General features: G+C 41.5%; 1 protein-coding gene across 6 annotated transcripts in view; it reads left to right on the top strand.

Moving 5' to 3' along the window:
- The window catches only part of ATXN7 (ataxin 7), a 129699-nt gene that overhangs the window by 154 nt on the left and 112465 nt on the right, over positions 1–17080 (top strand). The window contains exon 1 of one of the 6 annotated variants that reach the window (XM_067043725.1): positions 477–734. The exons of the other annotated variants lie outside the window; for them this stretch is intronic. The gene's annotated coding sequence lies outside the window, so the exon portion shown is untranslated. Of the gene's footprint in view, positions 1–476; positions 735–17080 lie in introns of those variants that run through there. 6 annotated transcript variants of the gene reach the window in all.

Raw genomic sequence — 17080 nt, 5'->3', positions numbered from 1 at the left:
CCCCTCAGCCCCATTCCCGCTACCGCCGCTGGGAGTGGGCTCGCTCTCCTGGGGGGGGGGGGGGCGGGGCGGGCGGAGGGGGCGCCCTGCCCGCTTGAGCCCGGGAGTCGCGGGAGCCGGGGCACAGAGGGGGCGCGGCGTGAGGGTCCCCGCGAAGTTGGCGCCCACGCGCGCCGGGGCGGGTCTCGCGCGCGGACATTTACGCGGGGCGCGGCCGGCGAGCGTAAAAGGCCCCGGGTTCCAGGTGGCGCGGTTCTGGCCCCGGCAGCCGCCCCCTTCCCCTCGGGGCTCGGGCGGGTGCTGGGAAAGGGGGCCCGAGACATTTAGCAATCTGCGGGCGGAGTTCGCGCAGAGACTGGGAGCCGGCTGCCGGCCGTCCTCCCTGAGCGCCGGAATCGCCGTCGGTGACCGGGATGGGGTGCTCTTATTTTTTTTCTCTGTGATTTTCAAAAGCTGCCCCCATCTTAAGGGGAAGTCGAAAGTGAAGGGAGAGGGAGGTGCTCTATGAGAAACGATGCCTAGTGTGTAGAGTTACACATTTCTGGAGCACACTGCCGGTGATACTGGTATCTTCCCAAAAGTCACTTTGATTCAACTTCGATGGGTTTCTCGCAAATGGCAACATTTCGATGGTGAGGGGCGAGAGGAAACGAGCAGCAGCAGTCCGGCTGATTTGATCTCCAGTGGGATCGATTCAGTGAGCCGCAAGAAGCGGGTCTGAGTTTTCAACCCAGGTTTGATATTCTATTGAGTTACTTTCCAATATTTCTGCCCCCCAGGTACCTCTCTTCTTCATATTAGGGATGAAACATTTATCAAGGATGGATTTGGTTGTTTCAGTTTCCTTAAGCAAATTGGGTTCATTCTCCCGGTTTTCTCTTAGTTGTAGAGGAAGAGCTGTATATGCAAATGTATGACAGTGAAGGGTGTATCACCTCTAGCAAGAATTCAGTATGCATGGAATTTTATTGGTATATATGAAGTCTAAACTTCAGTAATGCTCTTCAACAGTTCTCTAAAGAGTTAGCACCTTTGACTTTTAGCACAAAGGCAAAAAAAAAAATTTACCTTGAGTGAATATTTTGAGGTATAACTTGCCCTCCCCCACCGTGGGAAATCTCTCCTGGTTTTGAGAAAATAATTGGCCTGAATGCTGGCTGTGCGTGGGTTTGGGATCCTGTTCATTTTCTTGGTTTAGAGGCAGAGAAGACACTCTACCAAAAGATGAATTACTTTAAATATTAAGTACTACTTATTGTAAGTTGAAGTGTCAGTTGACTGTCTATCCCAAGTGGCATTTTGGAGGGGATCATTGTTTTTTAAAAGGTAATAGTAAAAAAAAAAAAAAAAAAAAAAAAAAAAAAAAAAAAGTAATAGTCAAGTGGTGAAAGGGTGTTCTTTTTAAGTTACTTGTTACTTGGCTGTATCATCATAATACTGATTTGGAAACAGTATCTAGTGACTTAATCTTTTTTAAAAAATTAATTATTTTATTATTTATTTATTTTGGGGGGGCTGCGTTGGGTCTTCAGTGCTGCGTGTGGGTTTTCCCTAGTTGCGGCAAGTGGGGGGTGGGGCACTCTTTATTGCGGTGCGCAGGCCTCTCATTGCGCGGCCTCCCTAGTTGCTGAGCATGGGCTCTAGGTGCACGGACTTCAGTAGTTGCAGCACGCAGGCTCGCGGGCTCCAGAGCGCAGACTCAGCAGCTGTGGCACACAGGCCCAGTTGCTCCGAGGCATGTGGGATCCTCCCAGACCAGGGCTTCAACCCGTGTCCCCTGCATTGGCAGGCGGACTCCTAACCATTGCGCCACCAGGGAAGTCCCCTAAAATAATCTTTAACGTTGTTGATGGGAAAGTATCACTGCTCCCTGTAACTTAAATTTTCATGAGGCAGGCTGTCCATCTTTCGTAGATGGAGTCCTGGGGAAACACTTATAAGTTCATTTTGTATTTTGTTGCGCAGTGCCAGGAATTTTCTGAAGTAATAAGACCAAGAGAGACTGGAAAGACTTTAAAGTTGAGGTATACATGAAAATAACCAGTTCTGAATATTCTTGACTCAGGTGGTGGGAAACAGCAAAATTTGAGCCTTTCTGAACTTGAAAAAATCTGCTTTGTCAGCCACATAACTGGCAATTGCATTGACACAGATCTTTTGTGTTGAACATTTAAGCACTCTTTAAATTAACTTTTCTCCATCTCATATATAGTGAGAGAACATCTTTTAATAAATCTTACAAGTGGTTTTCTTTTATACAGTTTATTATATATTCACATGTTCATGAATGTTAAAGTAGAAGAGACTCAAGCTCTATGCCATACTAACATTTCTTCCTTTCGTAGGGAAATCTCTATGAGCAGAAAGAAGTAGCAGATTTTAAACTATAAGAAAACTGATTTGGACTTTGAACATGTATGACTTTAGGTTTGATGATTTTAGGTTTTGGTGATCAAGTCATTAGATTTGTTCTTTGAGAGTATGAGAGTCTAGTTAAGGAAGTTTCTTTGAGTATTTATTTAATTTTAGCCTCTGAAACTATGAAAGATGATGATAGAGCTAGCTCTATGGTCTTAACCCTGGTCCTGTAAAACAGGATTTTTTTTTTTTTTTTTTTTTTTTTTTTTTGCGGTATGTGGGCCTCTCACTGTTGTGGCCTCTCCCGTTGCAGAGCACAGGCTCCGGACGCGCAGGCTCAGCGGCCATGGCTTACAGGCCCAGCCGCTCTGCAGCATGTGGGATCTTCCCACACCGGGGCACGAACCTGTGTTCCCTGCATTCGGCAGGTGGACTCTCAACCACCACGCCACCAGGGAAGCCCCAAACAGGCATTTTGTAATATGCTTTTAGAGCTAGGATTATTTTGGGGGGCCTGTGGACATCCAGGAGTCATGACTGGGCTTCAAGAGATTCCTGCACCCCCTATAGTTGTGACCTAATCTTTTTTGTGCACGTGTATTTTTCTGGGGAGGCGTCTATAGTTTTATAGGAGAGGTCCTGGGCCCCCCTAATGAGAGAGATATGTTTTTATTAAATAAAATGGGAGTTAGAACAATTCTTAAGAGAAAAAAAATAAGAAAAAGTAGATCTTTTTGCTCAGTACTTGCCCTTTAAAGTTGTCTTAACCTAGTCATGTGGTTAAGGGTGCAAAAGCACTGCCATTTTGTTCCCACAGCAAACTGTTGTCTGTCAGTTGATAAGCCATGCATGCACATAAAGGGCTTGACATGGTAGCCCTAGGTGCATTGTGGCTGTTTCTCAATTATACTTAAAAATTTAGACCAGGGCTTCCCTGGTGGCGCAGTGGTTGAGAGTCCGCCTGCCGATGCAGGGGACACAGGTTTGTGCCCTGGTCCGGGAAGATCCCACATGCCGCAGAGCGGCTGGGCCCGTGAGCCATGGCCGCTGGGCCTGCGCGTCCGGAGCCTGTGCTCCGCAACGGGAGAGGCCACAACAGTGAGGCCCACATACCACAAAAAAAAAAAAAAAAAAAAAAAAAAAAAAAAATTTAGACCAAATATATTGATGTTCGATAAGTAGAGGCTTGAGCTTGACAACCAGTTCTTGTAGTGAATGGTTCATTCAGTTCCACTCTCTACTGCCCTCCAGCAAAGATTCTGGAAGCAGTGTATTGTATTTTCCTTTCTTTTTTAAAAAATATATTTATTGTATTTATTTATTTTTGGCTTTATTTATTTATTTATTTATATTTGGGTCTTCGTTGCTGCATACAGCCTTTCTCTATTTGCGGCGAGTAGGGGCTACTCTTGGTTGTGGTGCACGGGCTTCTCATTGCGGTGGCTTCTCTTGTTGCGGAGCATGGGCTGTAGGCGCGCGGGCTTCAGTAGTTGTGGCTTGAGGGCTCTAGAGCGCAGGCTCAGCGGCCATGGCTCACAGGCTTAGTTGCATCGCAGCATGTGAGATCTTCCCGGACCAGGGCTCGAACCCGTGTCCCCTGCATTGGCAGGTGGATTCTTAACTACTGCGCCACCAGGGAAGCCCCTGTATTTATTTTCCTTTCTTTAAACACTGAAGGAGTAGAGGATATTATGAGTGAAGAGAGAGATGAATAAAATGGTCATGGCCATAGAAATAAACTTGCTTCAGCTATTCCTGTGGTCTTCCCCTTTCCCTCTCATTTATTCCTGGTGAGCATTCTTGCCCTTTGCTTTCAAGTTGGAGAGTGGTTAGGAACACAGGCTTTAGACTTAAACCTGGATTTGATTCCCATTTCCTGAGCCAGCCAGCCTCTCAGAGTCTAGAAAAGATGACCATTAAATGAGATAAGAAAAGCAAAAGGCTTTGCTCAGTCATAGGCCCCTAGTAAATGCTCAAAGGTGGTAGCCCTTTTGAGGATGGTTTTATTCTCATCTGTAGAAGGAGGTAGCTCATACGTTCTTTCAAACAGAAAACCTTTAATCATACTCATTCCCACATAAACCTTCTGGGACCATACTGCTTTCAATTCAGAAAAGCCTTTCACATCTTTCTGGTTATCATGGGTAGGTACCCCAGCATCTATAGGTCCTATTAGACCTGTCTACTGTTCTTAATAATGGGGTTGCATTCTCTGTTAGGCTAGCAGGCTATGTCTAAATCCTGGGTATGTCAGAGCCAAACTAATAAGCGTGCACCAAGATACTGGTGCAAAAATGACTTGATTTTATGGCCTAGAACAGAGATCAGCAAACTTTATGTAAAGGATGAGGTAGTAAATGTTTTCAACTTTGCTGGCCACCCAGGTCCCAGCAATACCTTCCAACTTTGTCAGTGCATGGAAAAAGCAGCCATAGACTAAAGTGAGTTGGCATGGCTGCATTCCAGTAAAACTTTGTGGACACTGATGCTTGAATTTCATGTAATTTTTATATGTCATGAAATATTAAAAAAATTTTTTCAACCATTTAAAAATGTTGTGTACAGGCAGCAGCTCATGGTGTGTACAGGCTGAGGCTGGATTTGACCCATGCATGGGCCATAGTTTGCTGACCCCCTTGCCAAGAAGACCCAGAAGTCCTATAGGTTTATGAAGTCACCAAGCAGCACTCCCCGCAGCCATTTGCCAACTCAAATATTCAGTGCTTTTGGTATGCAGACTTTATCTAATGCCCCCATCGTCTCCATTAGCATGAGACTCCAGTACAGTTAGTTGTTATTAGTTTTGGTGTGTGGCCTTCCCTTCTTAGCACACGCATTGTACTCAGCAGTAAATTATTTATTGCTAAAAATGTTCTCACTTTGCCCAGTTTTCTGTAGAGCTTGATGAGTGAGCCCTGTCCTGTGTGATGGTTTTGAAGGGAATCAGTGCCTTTGGAGCTGTCTTACGCCTCAAGTTCCTGTTACCCTCCCTGTGCCCTGGAAGGGAAGTAATTGATACTAGGCCTCAAGCTGCTAAGGAGCCGCTCTTACCTGTATGCAGCCTCCTCCACCCCCCTCTGCATGATGTTTGCTCAAATAAAGCACACAAAGATTTCTCTTGTGTTCTAACCCCTGGAGATTAGTTCCAGGATTGGTGTGTACAGAGCATGTAGATGTATATGTCTGTGTGTAATTTCATCCGGCCGTCATTGAAGCTCTGAGAGTCGCTTCTTCTAGTTTTCACCTTTTCTCTCTCTTGACCCTTTTCTCTTGGCCATTGTATAGGATGCAGATTTGGTGACCTAGTGGTTGCTATAATTGATTATTTTTTACTTCTCTTCCTGCCTTTTAGAATTCTCTAATTGCTTGTTTTGCAGCAAATATGTTCTTTTTGGAGTTTAACTTTTCAAAACCACATTATGCTGGAAATAAAACCCACTAATTGGGTATTTTAGAATTTTCCTCCTCCAAATATAAACCTAATGCAATATCAGAGGCCTGAATTGATATTTTAGATACTTAGTGATAAATTGCAGTTTTAAAGTTCTTGGCCATTTAATGTAAATGTTAGAAATGTAAAGTATATTATTACACTTAACATTTAAGGGTTTCCTTCTTTTGAAAAAGGTAAATTTGGTACATATTTTCTGGATGACAGTTCGGGCAGTATGAATCCAACAAAGTCATGAAATTAAATGCGAAGCCAACGTCTAGGAATTTATCTTAAAGAACCAATCAGTCAAGTGTGCATAGATGTGTGTGCCAGACTCCTCACTGCCCTGGTTTTTGTAATAGCAAAACACAGAAAGTAATCTGAATGCCTATTAATAAAGGATTGATTAAGTCAATTAGAGCCTATCCATACAGTGAAATAAAATACTGTGCAATCTTTAAACAGGATGATGCAGGTTGATATTTATTGACATGGGAATGATGTTTAGGAAAACAGAGGATAGCATGAGAATATGTTTAATGTGTGATTTTCAAGGTGGATGAAAGCCCTGTGTATAGAAACCTAAAGGAAAGTATCTGGAAGGATGTACAGCAAATACTAATAGGAGCTTGTTACCTCTAGGTAATAATATTGTGGATGATTTTTTCTCTTTATTTGTTTGTTTTAGGTAGCATGTGCTGCTTTTATAATGAGGAAAAAATGATAAAGTTATTAAAGAATAAGCATACTAATGGAAAACATCTATATGTGGCTAAATGAGGCCTCATCCCCCGAGATGACCAATTTCCCTCATGGTCTGTGTTGTATTGAATGAGAAGTGAAATATCTTTCTCATGTGCCGTTAAAAATGTTTTCTGTATTACTAATAAGCAAGAATATTTTCCAGATTCTTCCAACAGGAAAGAAAAAATTCCATACAGGACTAAATAAATATCAGTTTTTAGAAGAAACTCACTGAAAACACAGACGCATAGGCATTGATAAAGAGAGTACGTTGTGCCTTATTTCTTGTTGTGAAGGATTCTTTCCCCCTGTTGAAATTCTTATAAAACTGTAAGGAATTCATATGTATGGAGGGAGTATAGGCTAGTGGTTAAAAGCATGAGCTCCAACACTTTCTGTGTTGCTCTTGTCCAGTTAGAACTCAGTCTCCTCATCTGTAAAATGTGGGTAATACCATGCTAAGCTGTTGTGAAGATTAAATGATAAGTGCTTATTAGAGTGCCAGATACTTAGCAGTAACTAAGGAGGAAGAAGTGGTGGGAGGGGTGAGGGCATAATAATAACAGTAATGATAGTGATAATAGTGCTGATAATGATAATATTAGCTACTAATATTTCCTCCCTTCTAGATATAGGTTTGCATGAGGGCAGAGCCTTGTTTGCTGCATTCATCAGCCTAAATCCTCTAACCAGACCAGTTACCTTGACCAAGACAGGTGTGTGGTCTAGTTTCACCCAGTCATGCTCCCTTTACCCTGGTATCACTATCAAAAAAAAGAAGAAAAAAAAAAAAGGAGTGCTCAGGGGCTCACAGGCATAGAGTTGGTGCTCCGTAAATAGTTGTGGAATGGATGGTAACCTAAAGCAAGCATTTTCTCTAGATAGTATGTGGTGAACTTTTAAAAGAGGGTTTTGATCATTTTTCAAGTTTATATGGAAGGCGGTTCCAGGTAGAGAAACTGTTAAAGGGAGAATCTGTTTTGAGTTCTCTAGTCTTTAAACTAAGTTTTTTAGACATAGCAATTTTGCTTTATTTTTCTTCTCTTAGCCAGTTACCTTCAATTCCAGCTCAACCCTGTTTGTACCTGCATCCTTGTGGTATAACTATGATAATTGGAGAAATTTTTCACTTTATTTTCACCTAAGTTAGTTGGGCTTTGGAGTATGTTCTACATCCTGCCTAAATCTCTGTGTTCTGACTGAGGTACATTTCATTGTTTCTGTGGAATTAGAAGCATTGACCTGGCTGTAAAGAATGAGAAGTGTAACCACATCTGCCTGTGACAGTTATTTGGAAACACTAGAGTGTTGAGTTCCTTCCTAGGAAACTTTAGGAAATGCATGGAATGAAATAATGTAGACATATTACGATAATTCATGAAGCACATCTGTCAGTTATCTATTGCTGAGTAATAATAACCTGCTCCAAAACTTTGTGGCTTAAAACAGTGATCATTTTTTGCTTACAGTTAGGGCAGGGCAGTTCTTCCACAGGTCTTGCCTGGCCTGAGATCAAATCCTAAAAGTTAAGGAAAGTTAATCTCTGTACCAGTGCTTCTTAAACCCCTTGCTAAAGACACTTGCATGGGGCAGGGAGAGAGTGAGAAGTGGGAGGAAGCAGATCTTTAACAATCTCAAGAGAACAATCCATTATCTTAAAATTCGACATGAATTTTGTATTCTACTCCATGATGCATGCCTTTGTTTTACCATAAAATTAAGTCTAAATTATGTGCCAATCAAATTAAATTTTATCTCCCAAATCTCTGAGAAAATTGTGTCTTCTAGACTCAAAATAATGGCTAATCAGCTAAAGGTCTTCGGTTGTGAGCAACAGAAACTAAATCTGGCCACTTTAAGTGAAAAAGGAGGTTGCTGGAAGGATGTGGTATAGCTCTCAGCATTGACAATAGAGCTGAAGAACCAGGCCTCAGAATGGATCAGATCCAGAGCAGCTTCAGAGATCCACGTAGTGGGACTTGGTGGAGAGTGTCCTTGGGGTGCCGGACTTCATAACTTCTCCAATTGTTTTTAACCCCTCTCTCTACTGAGTGTGTCCCTCTCAGGCTTAGACTGTGTGCTGGCAGGTGCCTTGGTTCCTGCCTCACCAAGAAAGTACCTGTTGGGGGGCAATTATCATTCCTCAGCAGTGGGGAGTGGACGCAGGGCTGGTAAAACCACGGACGTCCACGGTCTAAACATTTGTGGGCCTCTGTGTGTGCGTTACTTTGTGCATTATCTATCACATTTAATACTTGCAACACTTCTCTCCCTTCCAATCCTACATGCCTCTTTTTTTTTTTTTTTTTTTCTACATGCCTCTTAAACCCCAGTTTGAGACACGATCTTGTGGTTCCACACCACCTATTTCCATTTCAGCTAATCTTACCACTGTAAGTGCAGTAACATATTTATCCATTTCCTATGTGGTGATCTTTTATAAAACATTATGCATTTCCCTGATATTTTAGAAGAAAAGCACATGGACTGTAATTTAACCATTTTTTAGTAACAGAGTCCCTGTGAAGAACATTTTTACCCAGTGCATAGTGATCCCTTCAGGACACAGTGAGATAAATACCATTATTGGCCTCTGCACTAAATGTCCCAAACTGTCCTGTGTTTGTTTCTCTCTCTTCTTGAAATGTCTAGCTGCTTTCATTGTATTCTTGCTAATACCTTAAAATAAACATTTTAGACCTTCCAGCATATAAGCTGAAGGGACAACCTATGTTTATATAGCCTTTAGAGTATAAGTTAAACCATGCTTCAGTCAGTAAAATGTGCAAATACAATGTGATTTTATTCAGAGCATTTTCACATGTTTTCCTGTTTTATACTTTCATCTTTTGAAGTCAGAGAAGAGCATATTTTCCCCTATTTTTTAGCTGAGAATATGGTTTAGAAAACGTAAGCAGTTACCCTTGCAGCATATGACTGTTGGCAGGAGAACCCCTGGGTACTTTGACTACCCATGCCTTTGCTGAGGGCAGTTCTAGAATGGTGTTTTACCAATTGCAGAAGCCCCTTATCTGGTTACTCAAGGTCTCAGGCTGAATTAGAGATGGGTGATCCTACGCTTAACCTCTTACTGTGGGCACATTGGTGTGTAATGGAGGTATCTAATGGTTTCCTTGGTCATTTGCAGCCACTTTTGTTTACTCTTGCTTTGGAGTCCCAGCATCTTTTTATTTCCCCACAGATAACCAGTGGAAAGAAGCTGCCGATTTACCCCACCTCTTCTTCCCATGATTAGCTGGTTTTGAAGTCCCTCCTAGAGCCCTTTAGTCTGGCCTTTTTTACTTCCCCAGGATGTAATTACCACCTTTGGTGTAGTCACTTGTCCTTCCAGCCCCTGGACTCTTCTTTTAAATGGTCTGCCCTGTTTTCTGCTCTTCAGGTCCATCACTACAAGAGATTTTGAGAGGAGCACTTGACGCTTTTGTTTAATTAAGTCTCCAGACAGTGTTCTGTTAACAACAGGGTTGTCTGTTAGGCCTTTTCCGCTTCGGTTTTACAGTTTCACTGTCGTCTGAACCATCAGCATGATCATAATGGCAATATGGTGGTTCTTATTTGGCCATAGAGACGTCACAAGACTTTTCGGTAGCTTTAGAACCTCGTTTTAGCATTTAACACTAGTTTTAAAATTATCTCTCTTTTTCTAATTTGTTTCAGGCACTGATTTCTACAGCTTTTAAACATGTTCTGTTAACAGCACTAGTCAAAAATCTAATTTTCTCATAGTCACTTGCGTTTCTAATTTGTGTTATGGTCTCATTTTTGCAGACATTTTGAACCTTTAGGATCCTTGCACTTAATCTTGAAGAGTGCTAACAAAGTTCTGCATTGAAAAATGCATACATTTCATTGCTTTGGATTTTATTCACTTTTTTTTCTTAAGTTTTAAAGTACTGAACACAAAAGGAGATTAAATATCTCCTCTTAGCTGCTCTTAAGAGGAGATATTCAAGACTCTAGTCTCTGCTCCCTCCACTCCTTGCCCTGTGGATTATTATTGTTCTGGTAGTTATAACTGTAAATTGAAGTTGGAAAAGAGACCATTTGCCATTACATTAGGACAGTTTAAATGGAATCACTTGTTCAAATTTACTAGCTTCCTGAAGCTAGTAAAGATGTTTATGGTTTCTAAGATTCCTTGTTAATTTATTTCAACACAAGACAGTGAATAATACATGTTTGGCTATTGTAGATCATGAGAAAGGTAGCTCCTAGAAAACTAGTACATATTCCAGCTTTCTGTTTAGAACTATAAATGGCACTGAATTGAAAAATCAGTTGTTATAGTAAACAGCAGTGATGATGTCGTAGTAGGCAGCTTTCTGAGTGTGTCTGTTGCTTTAGCTGACTGCCAGCAACGATTAGCTTTCTTTTCCAGAGAGCTGGTGTCAAGTGTTAATCAGCTATAGACTGGAAAGTTTTTACTGGCTAACATTTGTGGTGCAAGAAACACCAGTCTGTTTTTTATCTGTAGTCTCTTAGCCATATCATTGCATATGATATCATGCATATGATATTGCGTGGTATTCTTACAAAAAGAAACAGTTCCATTTTTCTTCTGTATTAGGAGTGCTTCAGAGTATGAAAATAGTGAATTTTGACCTTGAAGAGTCTAAATTATCTCAGTTAAGGTTGTGATGTGTCCCAGAAAAAATTTACACATTAAACCCAGTTTATCCTTCTTGTTTTTTACATTTAGAATAGTTTCTTAATTTGAAAACATAGTTCAGAAAAAGTAGTATTGAAAGTCTTAAAATACACAAAAGCTAAGAAATGTAACTTGGATTTTGAGTTTCAAGAATTACATAAACTTGGTTCTTACAGAAAGCTGAAATTCCAGAATGCTTATAGGGTTTTTGTTGAATAATTTTTCCCTGATTTGCATAAGTCAGAGGTGTTCGTAGAAAATTTGGAAAATTTCACAAATACACAGAAGGAGATAAAAGTTACTCATACTTCTACTACCTAGAGTTACCACTATTAACATTTCATGTATGTCCACCTAGCTGCTTATAGAGTTTGCCAGTAAAATATCCTTTGAAATGAACACGAAAGAGTAACAAGTGTTAGAAATGGATGTACTACAGTGAGAACCAAGTTTTGTTAACCCCACTGCTTCTCAGTGTTTCCTTCAGGCTGAAGGGCGAGGCCTCCCCCCTGGGGTAGGACATGAGAGCTATCTCACTCTTTGGCCAGCTTTCGCTGAAGTGTAGCAGAGCATCTTTTCTGCAGACTGTAGTGTATCTGCCTGTCTTTATCTTAGCAACTCTTGCTGTCAGCTCTGAATGCCTGATGGTTGCAGAGGGAGACATTTGGAGTCTTTGTTGGAGTGGCTTGTTGACATAAGCCCCATGGATTCTTATCAACCTCCTAGAAGGATTCTTTAAATCAGCTCTGGATTGATCAAAAGAATGCCCCAATGTTTAGAAATATAGTAACCTCCAGGGTAGTCGTGCCAAGTGAAAGCAAGGTGGAGTGTTTAGAGACTCCCAGGTGATTTCAATTAACATCTAACCTCAAATCCGGTCGCCTTGGTAAAAAAATCTGAAGGAGCTCAGAGCAGATTATGGTATAAACATATGCCAGTCCTTGCCATTGGAAAAGTGCTAATCTGGTCAGCTCTGTTAGAGACAAGCGAGGCTGAGCGAAGCAGAATTTCTCATCCTGTTCATCTTTTGCCTAGTGCAGACTTACCCTGTGAAAGAGAGAAAGAAGGAAAGGTCACAGGCAGGTGGCTAGTAATACAAGATGGTTGGCTTTCTTTCTGTGTGCCTTGGCTAGTGGTAAGCAGATCCTCAGGTCTGAGAAAATAGCAAAGTGAAGTGACACACAGGACAACTTCCCCAGGCAGTGATACAACTTCTGGGTATTCAGTGTGAAAATACAGTGCTGACTTTGATTCCAAAGCCCTCAGGGAGAGGAAACCCAGGGAGAAATAGGAGGAGGTGGCATCATTTTGTAAACATTTTATTTTTCACATGTAGCAGACTCCTGCCTAGAGAATTGTTGTCAGCCCCTCCATTCTGCCAGCTGTTTTTCAAGAGCGCCCTCTCATGTTCTCTAGAACTGACCAGTTTAAAAGGTGTCACTTCTGCCTGAGAAACCTAAGAGCTTACATGCAGTGCTTGGTGTGAAGGAATTGCTCTGGAAAATGAGTAACCTTTGTGATAACTGGTCACATGCAAAGGAGGGAGACTGCTGGTTTTACAAGTCTATGGTTTGAATTCTTAGTTCTGGCTGGAAACAGAGTCCAACTCTGATGGTTCAGGACTTTAATGAAGGGGTTATTTTCAGAGAGAGGGCAGAGTTAAGGGTGACATGGGGTTCCTGTCACCCAGAAACTAACAGCAATGGGAAGCTGTTATCACTGCTAGGTCCAAAGGAGCACAGAGAAGAAATAGCATTCATTCCTGGACTCCAAAGAGAGAGCTAGAGCCAAAGAGGAGGGGCTGTCTGACAGGCGCAATAGCCCTGGAGGGATTCAGCCACTGCCAGAAAATGCAGCCCAGACCAGGGAGAGAATAAAGAAGCAATACTCCCCTCCCCCACTTTCTTTCCTCCCTCTTTGATCTCCTTCCAGTGCCTTCTATTGGCCAAACCCACCTGGAAGCCTGACTGCATGAACCTAGTGATGCTACCCATAGAGGTCAGCCTCTGGGGCACAGAGCAGGGCCAGAATGGCGGAAAATTGGTCTGTGGATGGAAAAAGGATCAAACAGAAAATTACTAGCACACCCTAGTAGCATATTCATAATCCCGGTTTCATCATTTTATCTTATCATCCTCATCTCCTGAAATCCCAAAATAAACCCTCAGGTATATGAGCTATTGGTTATGACTCAGTTCTGTCTTTTAATATAAGTAGCCTAAACAGTTACCCTACCCTTATCAGAGTTATTAAATATTCAAAGAGAGAATCTGAACATTTCTCAGAAGAATTGGAAAATCACTGAAAGACCGTCTGTTGGGGCATTTTGTTGTTGGCTAAAATTAAACTAAGATTAGAAAAAAATGCATGCGAACTGTACAAGTGATTTATCCTAAAATATAAAAATTGTAATTTCAATCACACATTGGTGAGATGGGTTTTTGTTGTTAAAATTAAGCTGCAAAAGGAAAGCAGAACTTTAAAAAAAAATTCTTGCCAATTATCCCTTCAGATCTATTTCACTAAGGTAGGGTGAAGATTCTTACTCAGGCAATCTAGAAATAGAAGAAGAGAGTTTTAGCTGTTAAAGGAGGATATGTTTCAATCCATAACTATTGAGCATTTGGCTTTGAGAGATAGAAAAATAAATAAGATATTTACTCTGCTTTCCAGAAACTTATGACCAAACAGTGAAAAGAGGTTCACACCCATCTATAATAATCAGCAATAGGAACTTTAATAGAGGCATCAGCTGTGGACTTAGAAAGAGGGAGAAGTGGTTTGTCTTTCCCAAAGATTCTTTCATGTGGCTCACAAATATTTATCAAAAGTATACTTCCTGTGTCCTAGAAGTACAGACGATAAAAAGATACCAAATGGCCCTGACCTCAGGGAGCTGGGGTCAGAATAAGCATTTTACCACTGTTTCATCAAGGGCAGCCAATCATTTGGTGCCTTACCATTGCCTCAGTGATGGATGACATCCAGAATCCTTACCATGTTCTACCTTGGTCCTCTGATCTGGCCCCACCTACCTCTCCAGCCTCCTCAGGTGCTCTGGCCTCTTAGTTCCTCGAATATGACATGCTTTCTCAGAGTCTCTTCTCTTGAGCTTCCCTTGCCTGGAGAGCCTGCTGCCACCCTCGAGGATCTCTGAACACCTCTTCTGTCTCCTGGACCCTCCTGGTCTCAGTTTAAATGTCACCTCTTCCTAGAAGCCTTCCCTGACCTTCCAGACAAATTCCAGGGATCTTGTTACTTTCTGTCAAACCCATATGTATTCAGGTACCCTGCTTTTACTCCTTCAAGCACCTTTCCCCTTATTTGTGTAAAGTTTCGATGGCTGTCTTCCTTAGCAGAATGTAAGCACCATGAGAGCAAGGCACCTGTCTGTCTGTTTCAGTTATGTCCTTAAGTGCCAAGCATGGTGCTCAATAAAGAGTTGTAGAAGGAAGGAAAGAACTGGTTTCAAGCCCTGGCCCCTACCACTCACCAGCTCTGTGACCTTTATTTCACCACTTGGAGACTCAATTTCTTATCTGTAGAATGGGGATAATGGTGATAATGGCACTTAGTATGTGCTAGGCACTGTGCTTTATTGGTCTTATCTCCTCCATTAATTCTCATCGGGAGAGGTGAACTGATTTGCTTGAGGTCACATAGTTTGTTAAGTAGAAAACAGGATTTAAATCCTGATCTAATTCCAAAAACTGATTGCTCTTCTCCAGGCTTGTGATTGTCCTGGGGGTAAATCCAGGAGGGGAGAAGGTCCTTGATACAGGGTAGTATGGATGCCAAGGTTGGGAATGTTAACATGAATGAGGAAGCCAGCTGGAGATCTCTTAAACCAGTTTTAGGGAATCAATGTGTGTGATTAACTCCATTTAGATGGAGAGGTAATGACTTGAGCCCTGAAGAAGCTAGCTGGATCTAGAAGTGGCCTGTAGTATGAATGCTCTGAGGCCATCACTGGGGCCAAAGAGTGAAGTGCCTTGCAAACTGAGCTAGAGAGTTGCTACTTTCTGTAAAATGCTGTAGGGAGACCTCAGTGGGTTTTATTTATTGAAAATATTTTGCAAGTAGGAAGTCTCAGTTTGGAGTCCCTTTGCCGGCAGAGGTGTCCAAAGCCCTCTCAGTTTGCATCTCTGTAGCAAAGGATACATTTTAGCTGATTCTTTCATTCCACTGTAGGACCCAGTGCAACAGTGTTTGAAAAGGAAGCACCAGTGTGAAGTAAGGGACAGATGTTTATGTTCCGTTGTTTGATATAATTCTGTTATTGTTGGTTATGGTTTTTCTGTGAGTATGCCTAGCCCAGATGGGTGGCACCTGTGCACAAGTTACTTCACCTCTCTAGCCTCAGCTTCTCAATTAGGGACAATTAAAATATCTATTTCATAGGCCTGGTGTGCTGCATCCACATGGTGTCTGGCACAAAATAAGCTTTCAAGCATTGTTAGCTGTTATCATTGTTAATATTTCCTGTCCATTCTGGTCCGTGCCTCTTGAATGAATGGGCATCATTTACTTATCAAAGACAGGTTGACTGGGGCATAGGAATTGACTTGTTTTTTAAGATCATGATTTTAGGGTTTACAAAGATAGTAAAACTGGCAATGAAAAGAAGGCAATGGCACACCCTAGTTGGATTGGACAGTCCTAGTGTTTCCTAGATGTGATTATGATGAAACGTAAAGCATGAACTCAGGCTCATTCTTTTCTTTCTTTTTTTTTTTTCCCACAGGCTCATTCTTACAGAATCCATAGTGTGGGCCGGGGCTTAGCTTTCCATGCATTCTCCCTGAGAAGTAGGTTTGATTATATCTATTTTACAGATAGGAAGTTATGACCTTCTCTAAGATGTTATAAGACAACTCCAGAAGTAGACGCTAAACGATGTGCTTCTCCAAATCGTTTTGTGCCTTCAGCATTGTCAAGGCCTGACTTATCTTCCAACAACTTCAGCAACTCTGCAGGGAGGGAAAAATGGGAACAGAGCTAATTTCTTTTGAATCTATGGGATTAATTGGAAATGCTAGGCATAGTGTGCTGTCTAGTGCACAGAAGAGGCTCAAGAAATGTTTACTGAATATAAATCTTAATCAGATTGAGTGAGAAAAAGATGACAGAAAATCAGTATTAGGTGCTGGCTCCAGCCTATTTTCTATTTAAAAAAAAAGGCGGGGGGTGGGGGTGGGGGTGGGGGTGAGGTCACTAACTATTTTATTAGCATAGTCTGTTTACACAGACTAATGGCTGGAGTCTGAGGTGAAGAATTTTCCTGTGTGTGTTGCATGTGATTAACTCCATTCTGTGCGGTTCAGTTATCTATGGAAATCTGTTTGTTTCCCATTAGGTAACCCCTGATGCCCAGGAAGCTCCTGGCTCTGTCCCTGTGTTGGGCTGATTAGTTTAGTCTCAGTGAAGATAAACTATGTGTAATCTTAAAATATTCAGACCATAAATAGGAAGGTGTAGCTGCTGTCATTGGTCATCATCAACGTATTTCATAGATAGATCTGACTGATATTTCTGTTTTCATTTAACTCAGGTAATTAAAAGCTGACATAAAGGAAGTACCATATAATGGTAATGCAGGGGAGGGAGAGAAAAGAGGAGACCTTGCATTAAAGGAAAAAAAAAAAAATTCATTCTGTTTCTCCCCCGCCCCAGAACTTTCTTTGCAATAAGGCATTTATTGTCATATCAAACCTGAAAGTTTGGCCAGTCAGATGGTAGTTTGATTACTAAGCATCCTCTTCATGATTTAGCATGTTATGCCACAAAGTGAAACTACTTAATGGGATAATTGTGTTAATTTACTATGCAAGTAGTTCATACAGAAATTTAAAAGTGTCAAACATTAAAAGACTTTG

This window comes from Kogia breviceps, chromosome 10 (genome assembly GCF_026419965.1).
Source record: "Kogia breviceps isolate mKogBre1 chromosome 10, mKogBre1 haplotype 1, whole genome shotgun sequence".
Classification (NCBI taxonomy): Eukaryota; Metazoa; Chordata; class Mammalia; order Artiodactyla; family Physeteridae; genus Kogia; species Kogia breviceps.
Note: the sequence above shows the minus strand (reverse complement) of the source record. Positions and strands in the feature narration are given on the sequence as shown.